The sequence below is a fragment of the Arachis stenosperma genome, chromosome 2, assembly GCF_014773155.1.
Source record: "Arachis stenosperma cultivar V10309 chromosome 2, arast.V10309.gnm1.PFL2, whole genome shotgun sequence".
Classification (NCBI taxonomy): domain Eukaryota; kingdom Viridiplantae; phylum Streptophyta; class Magnoliopsida; order Fabales; family Fabaceae; genus Arachis; species Arachis stenosperma.
In genome coordinates, this window is record NC_080378.1 from 109,578,546 (window position 1) to 109,590,085 (window position 11,540).

Here is an 11,540-nt window from a genome sequence, read left to right on the forward strand (position 1 = left end):
AGGAAGGTTCATCATTTTGGAGAGAGGGTTCATAATAGGAAGGTGGTTCTTCTTGGTAAAATTGTGGAGATTGTGTGCATTGAGGTGGCTTTTGGTAGTCATCTTGATAGGGTTGTGGTGGTTCTAAAAGTTCTTGCTCATAATGGTCATAAAAGTATGGTATGGATGGTTGGTCATTTGGTAGATATGGATCATAGGAAGGTGCTTGGTATGGAGATGCTTGTGAGAATGGTTGAGGTTCATGTTGAGGATAGGATTCATAGGCATATGATGGTGGTTGTTGAGTGTCACAAAAAGAGTCATCATAGCCATTAAATTGACATGCATTAGGATGGGAATTATACCTATAAGTATCCGGAGGTTGTTGCCAATAGGAGTGATCAATTCCTTGCGGCTCCTCCCATCTTTGTTGGTTCCATCCATGATGAGTGTCATCATTGAGGTGCACATTTCCTACAACATAATTAGAACCAAACTCAAAGCCAAAGTGAGAATTCATAGTGAGAGAACAAAATAAAACTAACGAAAATTAAGAAACAAACAAAAGATAAAACTATTCACAATATTCACATATGTACAATAACCAATAACACAACACCATTGCAAATCCCCGGCAACGGCGCCATTTTGACGATTGGATTTTTTGACGGTTTAGAATTTCACTAATAAAATCTCGTTGTAAAGTATAGTTTCTAAACCAAACAATAATCCTTTCGTACAAAAAGTTGTTTGTCACTAGTACAAACCCCTAAAATTTATAAACCGAAGTATTGGACCTCGGGTCGTTCTCCCTAGGATTTACAATAAAGTGTTTTGTTATTGGTTGTGAGTTATATTTGGGGTTTTAGAGGAGAAACATGAATAGTAAATGGTAAGAAAACTTTATTAACAAAATGGTCTTGGCAAGATTTGGTTGTCAAGGGTCTTCATCATTATCACTAGCCACAAGTATGGTAGTTGCAAGGATTAATCCCACTTAGTCATCCTTAAATCAATTAACAAAGGAAAGTCAAGTGAGTTATATCAATCCTAGTCCATAAGTCCTAGCTTTCCACTAATTGGATTGATGAAGGCTAGAGTTAATGGCTATCAACTAGCAATCAATTGGACACTAGTGACTCAAGAAATCCTAAGTTACCTTCTCAAGCCAAGAACATAAAATCCTACTCTAACATCCTCTCAAGCATTTCATCAAACACTTGGAGGGTAATGAAAGAAAGCATTTTTATTTGTAAGAATAAAAGGAATCAACAACCAACAATTACAAAGAATTAACAAAACAACAATCAACAACATCACAATCACATGAATTATCTCAAATTGCATTATCAAAAGAAAACAAAAGAACAAGAATATTTCAATTACAAAACCTAGAAACAAAATAAGAGAAATTACAACAAGAGGATAGGGATAGAAAGAAGAACCAAAGTGTAGCAATCATCAATTGAAGGTAGAAGTAGAAGGAGACTTGAATTGAACCTAGAACTATGAGATCCTAATCTAACCTTAATTCCTAATCCTAGAGAGAAGTGAGAGCTTCTCTCTCTAAAACTAACTCTAACTCCTAAAACTAAGCTAATGATCAAAAATATCTAAAGTATGTTGATTCCCCTTCAATACTTGACTTAAATTGCATCAGAAATGAGTTGGATTGGGCCCACAAGGCTCCTAAAACCGCTGGGGACGATTTCATTAAAGTGGGCCACGGACAGAATCGGCGCGCGCGCGCAAAGTGCGCGTGCGCGCCCCTGAACGCGAAGCAACATATGGCAAAATTTATATCATTTCGAAGCCCCGGATGTTAGCTTTCCAACCCAACTGGAACCGCATCATTTGGACCTCTGTAGCTCAAGTTATGGTCGTTTAAGTGCAAAGAGGTCGGCTTGACAGCTTTCCGGTTCTTTCATTTCTTCATGAGTTCTCCAACTTTACATGCTTTTTCTTCATTCCTTTAATCCAATCTTTGCCTCCTAAATCTGAAATCACTTAACAAACATATCAAGGCATCTAATGGAATCAAGGTAAATTACATTTATCTATTTTAAGACCTAAAAAACATGTTTTCACTCTTAAGCACAATTAAAGGAGAATATACAAAACCATGCTAATTCATTGGGTAAATGTGGGAAAAAGGTGATAAAATCCCCTAAATTCAATACAAGATAAACCGTCAAATTGGGGTTTGTCAGTGCAATTAGACATCTTCTACTATGGGCTTACAGAAAAAGCTCAGATTTCTCTAGATCACTCAGCTGGTGGATCTATACATATGAGAAAAACAATTGAAGAAGCTCAAGAGCTTATTGATACAGTTGCCAGAAATCAGCATCTGTACCTAAGCAGTGAATCTTCCATGAAAGAAGAAGCTAATACAGTGATGAGCGGATAATTTGTACGCTTTTTGGCATTGTTTTTAGTATGTTTTTAGTATGATCTAGTTAGTTTTTAGTATATTTTTATTAGTTTTTAGTTAAAATTCAATTTTCTGGACTTTACTATGAGTTTGTGTGTTTTTCTGTGATTTCAGGTATTTTCTGGCTGAAATTGAGGGACCTGAGCAAAAATCTGATCCAGAGACTGAAAAGGACTGCAGATGCTGTTGGATTCTGACCTTCCTGCACTCGAAGTGGATTTTCTGGAGCTACAGAAGCCCAATTGGCGCGCTCTCAACGGCGTTGGAAAGTAGACATCCTGGGCTTTCCAGCAATATATAATAGTCCATACTTTGCCCAAGATTTGATGGCCCAAACCGGCGTTCAAAGTCACTTACAGAAATTCCAGCGTTAAATGCCGGAACTGGCACCTGATTGGGAGTTAAACGCCCAAACTGGCATAAAAGCTGGCGTTTAACTCCAAGACAAGTCTCTACACGAAAATGCTTCATTGCTCAGCCCAAGCACACACCAAGTGGGCCCGGAAGTGGATTTCTATGTCATTTACTCATATTTGTACACCTTAGGCTACTAGTTTTCTATAAGTAGGACCTTTTACTATTGTATTTTAATCGGGGGATTATTTTTAGATCCTTTGATCACTTTGGGAGGCTGGCCTCACGGCCATGCCTAGACCTTGTTCTTATGTATTTTCAATGGTGGAGTTTCTACACACCATAGATTAAGGTGTGGAGCTCTGCTGTACCTCGAGTATTAATGCAATTACTATTGTTCTTCCATTCAATTCCGCTTGTTCTTTTACCAAGATATCACTTGTTCTTCAACTTGATGAATGTGATAATCCGTGACACTCATCATCATTCTCACTCATGAACAAGGATTCAATGATTGAATGACTGTGACGTGCTTCAAACCTGTAACCTACTGGGCGTTAGTGACAGACGCAAAAGAGGGATTCTATTCCGGTAGGGGAGGGAACCACACCGGTGATTGGCAGTACTGTGACAGAGTGCGTGCATTAGCTTTCACTGCGAGGATGGGAGGTAGCCATTGACAACGGTGAAACCCTACACAAGCTTGCCATGGAAAGGAGTAAGAAGGATTGGATGAAGACAGTAAGAAAGCAGAGAGACGGAAGGGAAGGCATCTTCATACACTTGTCTGAAGCTCTTACACCAATGATATGCATAAGTATCCCTATCTTTATCTTTTATGTTATTTTCGTTCATCACTATACCCATTTGAGTCTGCCTGACTGAGATTTACAAGATGACCATAGCTTGCTTCATACCACCAATCTCCGTGGGATCGACCCTTACTCGCGTAAGGTTTATTACTTGGACGACCCAGTGCACTTGCTGGTTAGTTGTGCGAAGTTGTGTTTATGCCATGGTGTTGAGCACCAAGTCTTTGGAGCCATTACTAGGGATTGTTCTGTGTAAAAGTTGTGATCACAATTTCGTGCACCAAGTTTTTGGCGCCGTTGCCGGGGATTGTTCTTGTGTATGGACAACTGACGGTTCATCTTATTGCTTAGATTAGGCATTTATTTTTTTTCGAAATTCTTGAAGATGAATTTTAGAGTTTCATGATGATTTGCTGAAATCTGGCTGGCTGTAAAGCCATGTCTAATTTCATTGGACCGAGGTTTCAACTTATCATCACAAGAGCTTGTTGATCTTGCTTTTGGAGCAGTGATTTGCTAAGGCTTGGCTGGCCTTTGGCCATGTCTAGTGTTTTGGACCGAAGCTTTCTTTGAAAGCTTGGCTGGCTGTGAAGCCATGTCTAATTCCTGGACCGGAGTCTTAGACTAGCATTCCACTGATTCCTGGAATTCTCATTAAGAATTTTGATGTTTTCACTTAATTTTCGAAAATCACAAAAAAAAATTAGAAAATCATAAAAACCAAAAATATTTCTTGCTTGAGTCTAGTGTCTCATTTTAAGTTTGGTGTCAATTGCATGCATTCATTCATGTGTCTTAAGGATCTTCAAGTAATTCTTGATGATTTCTTATTCTGATCTTTGAATTCTTTTGACTTGAGTGTTTATGTGTCTCATATAGTGTCAGTAGTATACAAACTGCTAAGTTTGGTGTCTTGCATGCATTGTTATTTGATTCTTGTTGCATTTTGATTATTAAAAATCCAAAAATATTTTTAATTTGTGTCTTTTCAAGTCAAAAATACAAAGAATTGAAGATTCAGAACATACTGCAGAGGAATTATACAGAAAAAGCTGAGCATTCGAAAATGCCCAGTGAAGAAGGCAGACTGGCGTTTAAACGCCAGCCAGGGTACCTGGTTGGGCGTTTAACGCCCAAAAGGGGTGCATTTTGGGCGTTAAACGCCAGAATGGATACCATTCTGGGCGTTTAACGCCAGGATGGTGCTAGGGGGAAGATTTTGTTTTTCAAATCAAATTTTTTTCAAGTTTTCAAAGTTTTTCACAATCAAATCTTTTTCAAATCATATCTTTTCAATCAAATGTTTTCAAAATTAATTTCTTTCCTTTTTTCAAAGATACTTACTAACAATTAATGATTTGATTGAACATTTTTTGCCTTTTCTATTAAGGAAGGTTTCATGTTTGACTCATATCTTTTCTTGTTAGGCAAGTAATTAATTTTTCAAATCAAATCTTTTTAAAATTGTTTTCAAATCATATCTTTTAAAATTGTTTTCAAATCAAATCTTTTTAAAACCATAACTTTTCAATCATATCTTCTTAATCACATCTTTTTCAAAATAAGTTCTCAATCAAATCTTTTTGATTTCTAATTTAAAAATCTTTTTCAAAAATCACTTGGTTTCTTTTCCACTTTGATTTTCGAAAATCAATTAATGTTTTTCAAAAATGTTTTCAAAATATTTTAATTAATTTTCGAAAATCTTCTTCCCTCCTTCTCACATCCTTCTATTTATGGAGTACCACTCCTTCTCAATGCACAATTCGAACCTTATCTAAGTAAAGTTCGAATTCTTCTTCTCCTTCTTCTTTCTATTTCTCTTTTCCTCTGACACCTCAAGGAATCTCTATACTGTGACATAGAGGACTCCACATTTTCTTGTTCTCTTCTCTTTCATATGAGCAGGAGCAGAGACAAAGGCATTCTTGTTGAAGCTGACCCTGAACCCGAAAGGACCTTGAAGAGAAAACTAAGAGAAGTCAAAGCACAACTCTCTTTAGAGGACCTGACCGAATTCTTCAAGGAAGAAGAAGACATGGCAGCCGAAAACAACAATAATGCAAACAATGCAAGGAAGGTGCTGGGTGACTTTACTGCACCTACTCCTGATTTTTATGGGAGAAGCATCTCTATCCCTGCCATTGGAGCAAACAACTTTGAGCTTAAGCCTCAATTGGTTTCTCTAATGCAACAGAATTGCAAGTTCCATGGACTTCCAATGGAAGATCCTCATCAGTTTTTAGCTGAATTCTTGCAAATCTGTGACACAGTCAAGACTAATGGGGTTGACCCTGAGGTCTATAGACTGATGCTATTTCCTTTTGCTGTAAGAGACAGAGCTAGGATATGGTTGGACTCTCAACCTAAAGAAAGCCTGGACTCTTGGGAAAAGCTAGTCAATGCCTTCTTGGCAAAGTTCTTTCCACCACAAAGATGGAGTAAGCTTAGAGTGGAAGTCCAAACCTTCAGACAGAAGGATGGAGAATCCCTCTATGAAGCTTGGGAAAGATATAAACAATTGATCAGAAGATGTCCTTCTGACATGCTTTCTGAATGGAGCATCATAGGTATTTTCTATGATGGTCTCTCTGAACTATCCAAGATGTCTTTGGATAGCTCTGCTGGAGGATCTCTTCATCTGAAGAAGACGCCTACAGAGGCTCAAGAGCTAATTGAGATGGTTGCAAATAACCAATTCATGTACACTTCTGAAAGGAATCCTGTGAACAATGGGACAAGTCAGAAGAAAGGAGTTCTTGAGATTGATGCTCTGAATGCCATATTGGCTCAGAACAAGATATTGACTCAACAAGTCAATTTGATTTCTCAAAGTCTGTCTGGAATGCAAAATGCACCAAGCAGTACTAAGGAGGCTTCATTTGAGGAAGAAGCTTATGATCCTGAGAACCCCTCAATGGAAGAGGTGAATTACCTAGGAGAACCCTATGGTAACACCTATAATTCTTCATGGAGAAATCACCCAAATCTCTCATGGAAGAATCAAGAGAGACCTCAACAAGGTTTCAATAATAATGGTGGAAGAAACAGGTTTAACAATGGCAAACCTTTTCCATCATCTTCTCAGCAACAGACAGAGAATCCTAAGCAGAACCCCTCTGACTTAGCAACCTTGGTCTCTGATCTAATTAAAACCACTCAAAGTTTCATGAATGAAACAAGGTCCTTCATTAGGAATTTGGAAGGACAAGTGGGACAGCTGAGCAAGAAAGTTACTGAACTCCCTCCAAGTACTCTCCCAAGCAACACAGAAGAAAATCCAAAAGGAGAGTGCAAAGCCATCAATATGGCCGAATTTGGAGAGGAAGGGGAGGAAGTGAACGCCACTGAGGAAGACCTCAATGGGCGTGCACTAGCCTCCAATGAGTTCCTGAATGAGGAACCATGGGAATCTGGGACTCAAAATGAGACCATAGAGATTCCATTGGACTTACTTCTGCCTTTCATGAGCTCTGATGAGTATTCTTCCTCTGAAGAGGATGAGTATGTCACTGAAGAGCAAGTTGCTAAATACCTTGGAGCAATCATGAAGCTAAATGACAAGTTATTTGGAAATGAGACTTGGGAGAATGAACCTCCTTTGCTCACCAAAGAACTGGATGACTTGTCTAGGCAGAATTTACCTCAAAAGAGACAAGACCCTGGGAAGTTTTCCATACCTTGTACCATAGGCACCATGACCTTCAAGAAGGCTCTGTGTGACTTAGGGTCAAGTGTAAACCTCATGCCTCTCTCAGTAATGGAGAAGCTAGGGATCTTTGAGGTACAAGCTGCAAGAATCTCATTAGAGATGGCAGACAACTCAAGAAAACAAGCTCATGGACTTGTAGAGAATGTTTTGGTAAAAGTTGAAGACCACTACATTCCTGCTGATTTCATAGTCCTAGAGACTGGGAAGTGCATGGATGAAACCATCATCCTTGGCAGACCCTTCCTAGCCACAGCAAAGGCTGTGATTGATGTTGATGGAGGAGAACTGATCATTCAAGTGAATGGAGAATCCTTTGTGTTTAAGGCTCAAGGATATCCCTCTGTCACCATAGAGATGAAGCATGAAGAGCTTCTCTCAAATCAGAGTCAAGAAGAGCCCCCACAGTCAAACTCTAAGTTTGGTGTTGGGAGGCCACAACCAAACTCTAAGTTTGGTGTTGAACCCCCACATTCAAACTCTAAGTTTGGTGTTGGGAGGTTCCAACATTGCTCTGAGTATCTGTGAGGCTCCATGAGAGCCCTCTGTCAAGCTACTGACATTAAAGAAGCGCTTGTTGGGAGGCAACCCAATGATTATAATTTATATAGTTTCTTTTGTTATTTTATGTTTTTTGTAGGTTGATGATCATAAGAAGTCACAAAATCCATTGAAAAAGCAAAAACAAAATGAAAAACAGGAAGAAAAACAGCACACCCTGGAGGAAGAAGCTGCTGGCGTTCAAACGCCAGTAAGCCTAGCAGTTGGGCGTTTAACGCCCAGTCTGGCACCATTCTGGGCGTTTAACGCCAGAAAGGGGCACCAGACTGGCGTTAAACGCCAGAAAAGGGCAAGAACCTGGCGTTAAACGCCAGGAATGGGCACCAGCCCGGCGTTTAACGCCAGAAATGCCTCAAAACGTGATTTTGAGCAACATTTGGTGCAGGGATGACTTTTCCTTGACACCACAGGATCTGTGGACCCCACAGGATCCCCACCAACCCTACCACCACTCTCTCTCTTCTTCCCCCATTCACCAATCACCTCAATACCTCTTCCCCAAAACCCCTTCACCTATCAAATCCCGTCTTTCTCTTCACCACTCACATCCATCCTTCATAAAACCCCACCAACCTCACCCTTCAAATTCAAACCACTTTCCCTCCCAAACCCACCCATTATGGCCGAACCCCATCTCCCCTCTCTCCTATAAATACCCTTCTCCACTCCTTCATTTTCCACAACCAAAACACCACTTCTCCCCCTCTTTGGCCGAATACACCACCATCTCCCTCTTCCTCATTTCTTCTTCTTCTACTCTCTTCTTTCTTCTTTTGCTCGAGGACGAGCAAACATTTTAAGTTTGGTGTGGTAAAAGCATTGCTTTTTCATAACCATTATGGCATCCAAGGCCGGAGAAACCTCTAGAAAGAGGAAAGGGAAGGCAAAAGCTTCCACCTCCGAGTCATGGGAGATGGATAGGTTCATCTCAAAGGTGCATCAAGACCACTTCTATGAAGTTGTGGCCTTGAAGAAGGTGATCCCCGAGGTCCCCTTTTCACTCAAAAAGGGTAAATATCCGGAGATCCGCCATGAGATCCAAAGAAGAGGTTGGGAAGTACTTACCAACCCCATTCAACAAGTTGGAATCTTGATGGTTCAAGAGTTCTATGCCAATGCATGGATCACCAAGAGCCATGATCAAAGTATGAACCCGGATCCAAAGAATTATCTTACTATGGTTCGGGGGAAATACTTGGATTTTAGTCCGGAAAGTGTGAGGGTGGCGTTCAACTTGCCTATGATGCAAGGAGATGAACATCCTTACACAAGAAGGGTCAACTTTGATCAAAGGTTGGACCAAGTCCTCACAATCATATGTGAAGAGGGCGCACAATGGAAGAGAGATTCAAGAGGCAAGCCGGTTCAATTAAAAAGGCATGACCTCAAACCTGTGGCTAGAGGATGGTTGGAGTTCATCCAACGCTCAATCATTCCCACTAGCAACCGGTCCGAAGTTACTTTAGACCGGGCCATCATGATCCATAGCATCATGATTGGAGAAGAAGTGGAAGTTCATGAGGTTATAGCCCAAGAACTCTACAAGGTGGCGGATAAGTCCTCTACCTTAGCAAGGTTAGCCTTTCCTCACCTCATTTGTCACCTCTGTTATTCAGTTGGAGTTGACATAGAGGGAGACATCACCATTGATGAGGATAAGCCCATTACCAAGAAAAGGATGGAGCACACAAGAGACCCTTCTCATCATGAGATCCCTGAGATACCTCAAGGGATGCACTTCCCTCCACAAGACTATTGGGAGCAACTAAACACCTCCCTAGGAGAATTGAGTTCCAACATGGGACAACTAAGGGTGGAGCATCAAGAACACTCCATTCTCCTCCATGAAATTAGAGAAGATCAAAGAATCATGAGAGAGGAGCAACAAAGGCAAGGAAGAGACATTGAGGAGCTCAAGCACTCCATAGGACCTTCAAGAGGAAGGAAGAGCCGCCATCACTAAGGTGGACCCGTTCCCTGATTTCCTTGTTCTTTATTCTTCTGTTTTTCGAATTTTTATGCTTATGTTTACCCATGTTTGTGTCTTGTGATCATTAGTGTCTTAGTGTTTATGCCTTAAAGCTATGAATGTCCTATGAATCCATCACCTTTCTTAAATAAAAACGTGCTTAATTGAAAAGGAAAAAGAATTGCATGAATTTTGAATTTTATAACAAGTTTAATTATTTTGATGTGGTGGCAACACTTTTGTTCTTTGAATGTATGCTTGAACAGTGCATATGTCTTTTGAATTTGTGGTTCATGAATGTTGGCTCTTGAAAGAATGATGAAAAAGGAGACATGTTACTGAGGATCTGAAAAATCATAAAAATGATTCTTGAAGCAAGAAAAAGCAGTGAATACAAAAAAAAAAAAAGAGAAGAAGAAGCAAACGAAAAAAAAAACCGAAAAAAAAGAAAAGAGAAAGAAAAAAAAAGAAAAAGAGTTGTGATCCAAGGCAATAAGAGTGTGCTTAAGAACCCTGGACACCTCTAATTGGGGACTTTAGCAAAGCTGAGTCACAATCTGAAAAGGTTCACCCAATTATGTGTCTGTGGCATGTATGTATCCGGTGGTAATACTGGAAGACAGAGTGCTTTGGGCCACGGCCAAGACTCAATAAGTAGCTGTGTTCAAGAATCATCATACTTAACTAAGAGAATCAATAACACTATCTGGACTCTGAGTTCCTAAAGAAGCCAATCATTCTGAGTTTCAAAGGAGAAAGTGAGATGCCAAAACTGTTCAGAGCAAAAAGCTAAAAGCCCCGCTCATCTAATTAATACTGATCTTCATAGATGTTTTTGGAGTTCATTGCATATTCTCTTCTTTTTATCTTATTTGATCTTTAGTTGCTTGGGGACAAGCAACAAATTAAGTTTGGTGTTGTGATGAGCGGATAATTTGTACGCTTTTTGGCATTGTTTTTAGTATGTTTTTAGTATGATCTAGTTAGTTTTTAGTATATTTTTATTAGTTTTTAGTTAAAATTCACTTTTCTGGACTTTACTATGAGTTTGTGTGTTTTTCTATGATTTCAGGTATTTTCTGGCTGAAATTGAGGGACCTGAGCAAAAATCTGATCCAGAGACTAAAAAGGACTGCAGATGCTGTTGGATTCTGACCTCCCTGCACTCGAAGTGGATTTTCTGGAGCTACAGAAGCCCAATTGGCGCGCTCTCAACGGCGTTGGAAATTAGACATCCTGGGCTTTCCAGCAATATATGATAGTCCATACTTTGCCCAAGATTTGATGGCCCAAACCGGCGTTCAAAGTCACCTACAGAAATTCCAGCGTTAAACGCCGGAACTGGCACCTGATTGGGAGTTAAACGCCCAAACTGGCATAAAAGCTGGTGTTTAACTCCAAGACAAGTCTCTACACGAAAATGCTTCATTGCTCAGCCCAAGCACACACCAAATGGGCCCGGAAGTGGATTTCTATGTCATTTACTCATATTTGTACACCTTAGGCTACTAGTTTTCTATAAGTAGGACCTTTTACTATTGTATTTTAATCGGGGGATTATTTTTAGATCCTTTGATCACTTTGGGAGGCTGGCCTCACGGCCATGCCTAGACCTTGTTCTTATGTATTTTCAACGGTGGAGTTTCTACACACCATAGATTAAGGTGTGGAGCTCTGCTGTACCTCGAGTATTAATGCAATTACTATTGTTCTTCCATTCAA

General features: G+C 39.9%; 1 non-coding gene across 1 annotated transcript; it reads right to left on the reverse strand.

Moving 5' to 3' along the window:
* Positions 1–6,022: 6,022 nt before the first annotated feature.
* Positions 6,023–6,130, reverse strand: LOC130964107 (small nucleolar RNA R71). The gene has a single exon (XR_009080215.1). It is a non-coding gene; the product is annotated as a small nucleolar RNA R71 (small nucleolar RNA).
* Between the last annotated feature and the right edge of the window lie 5,410 nt (positions 6,131–11,540).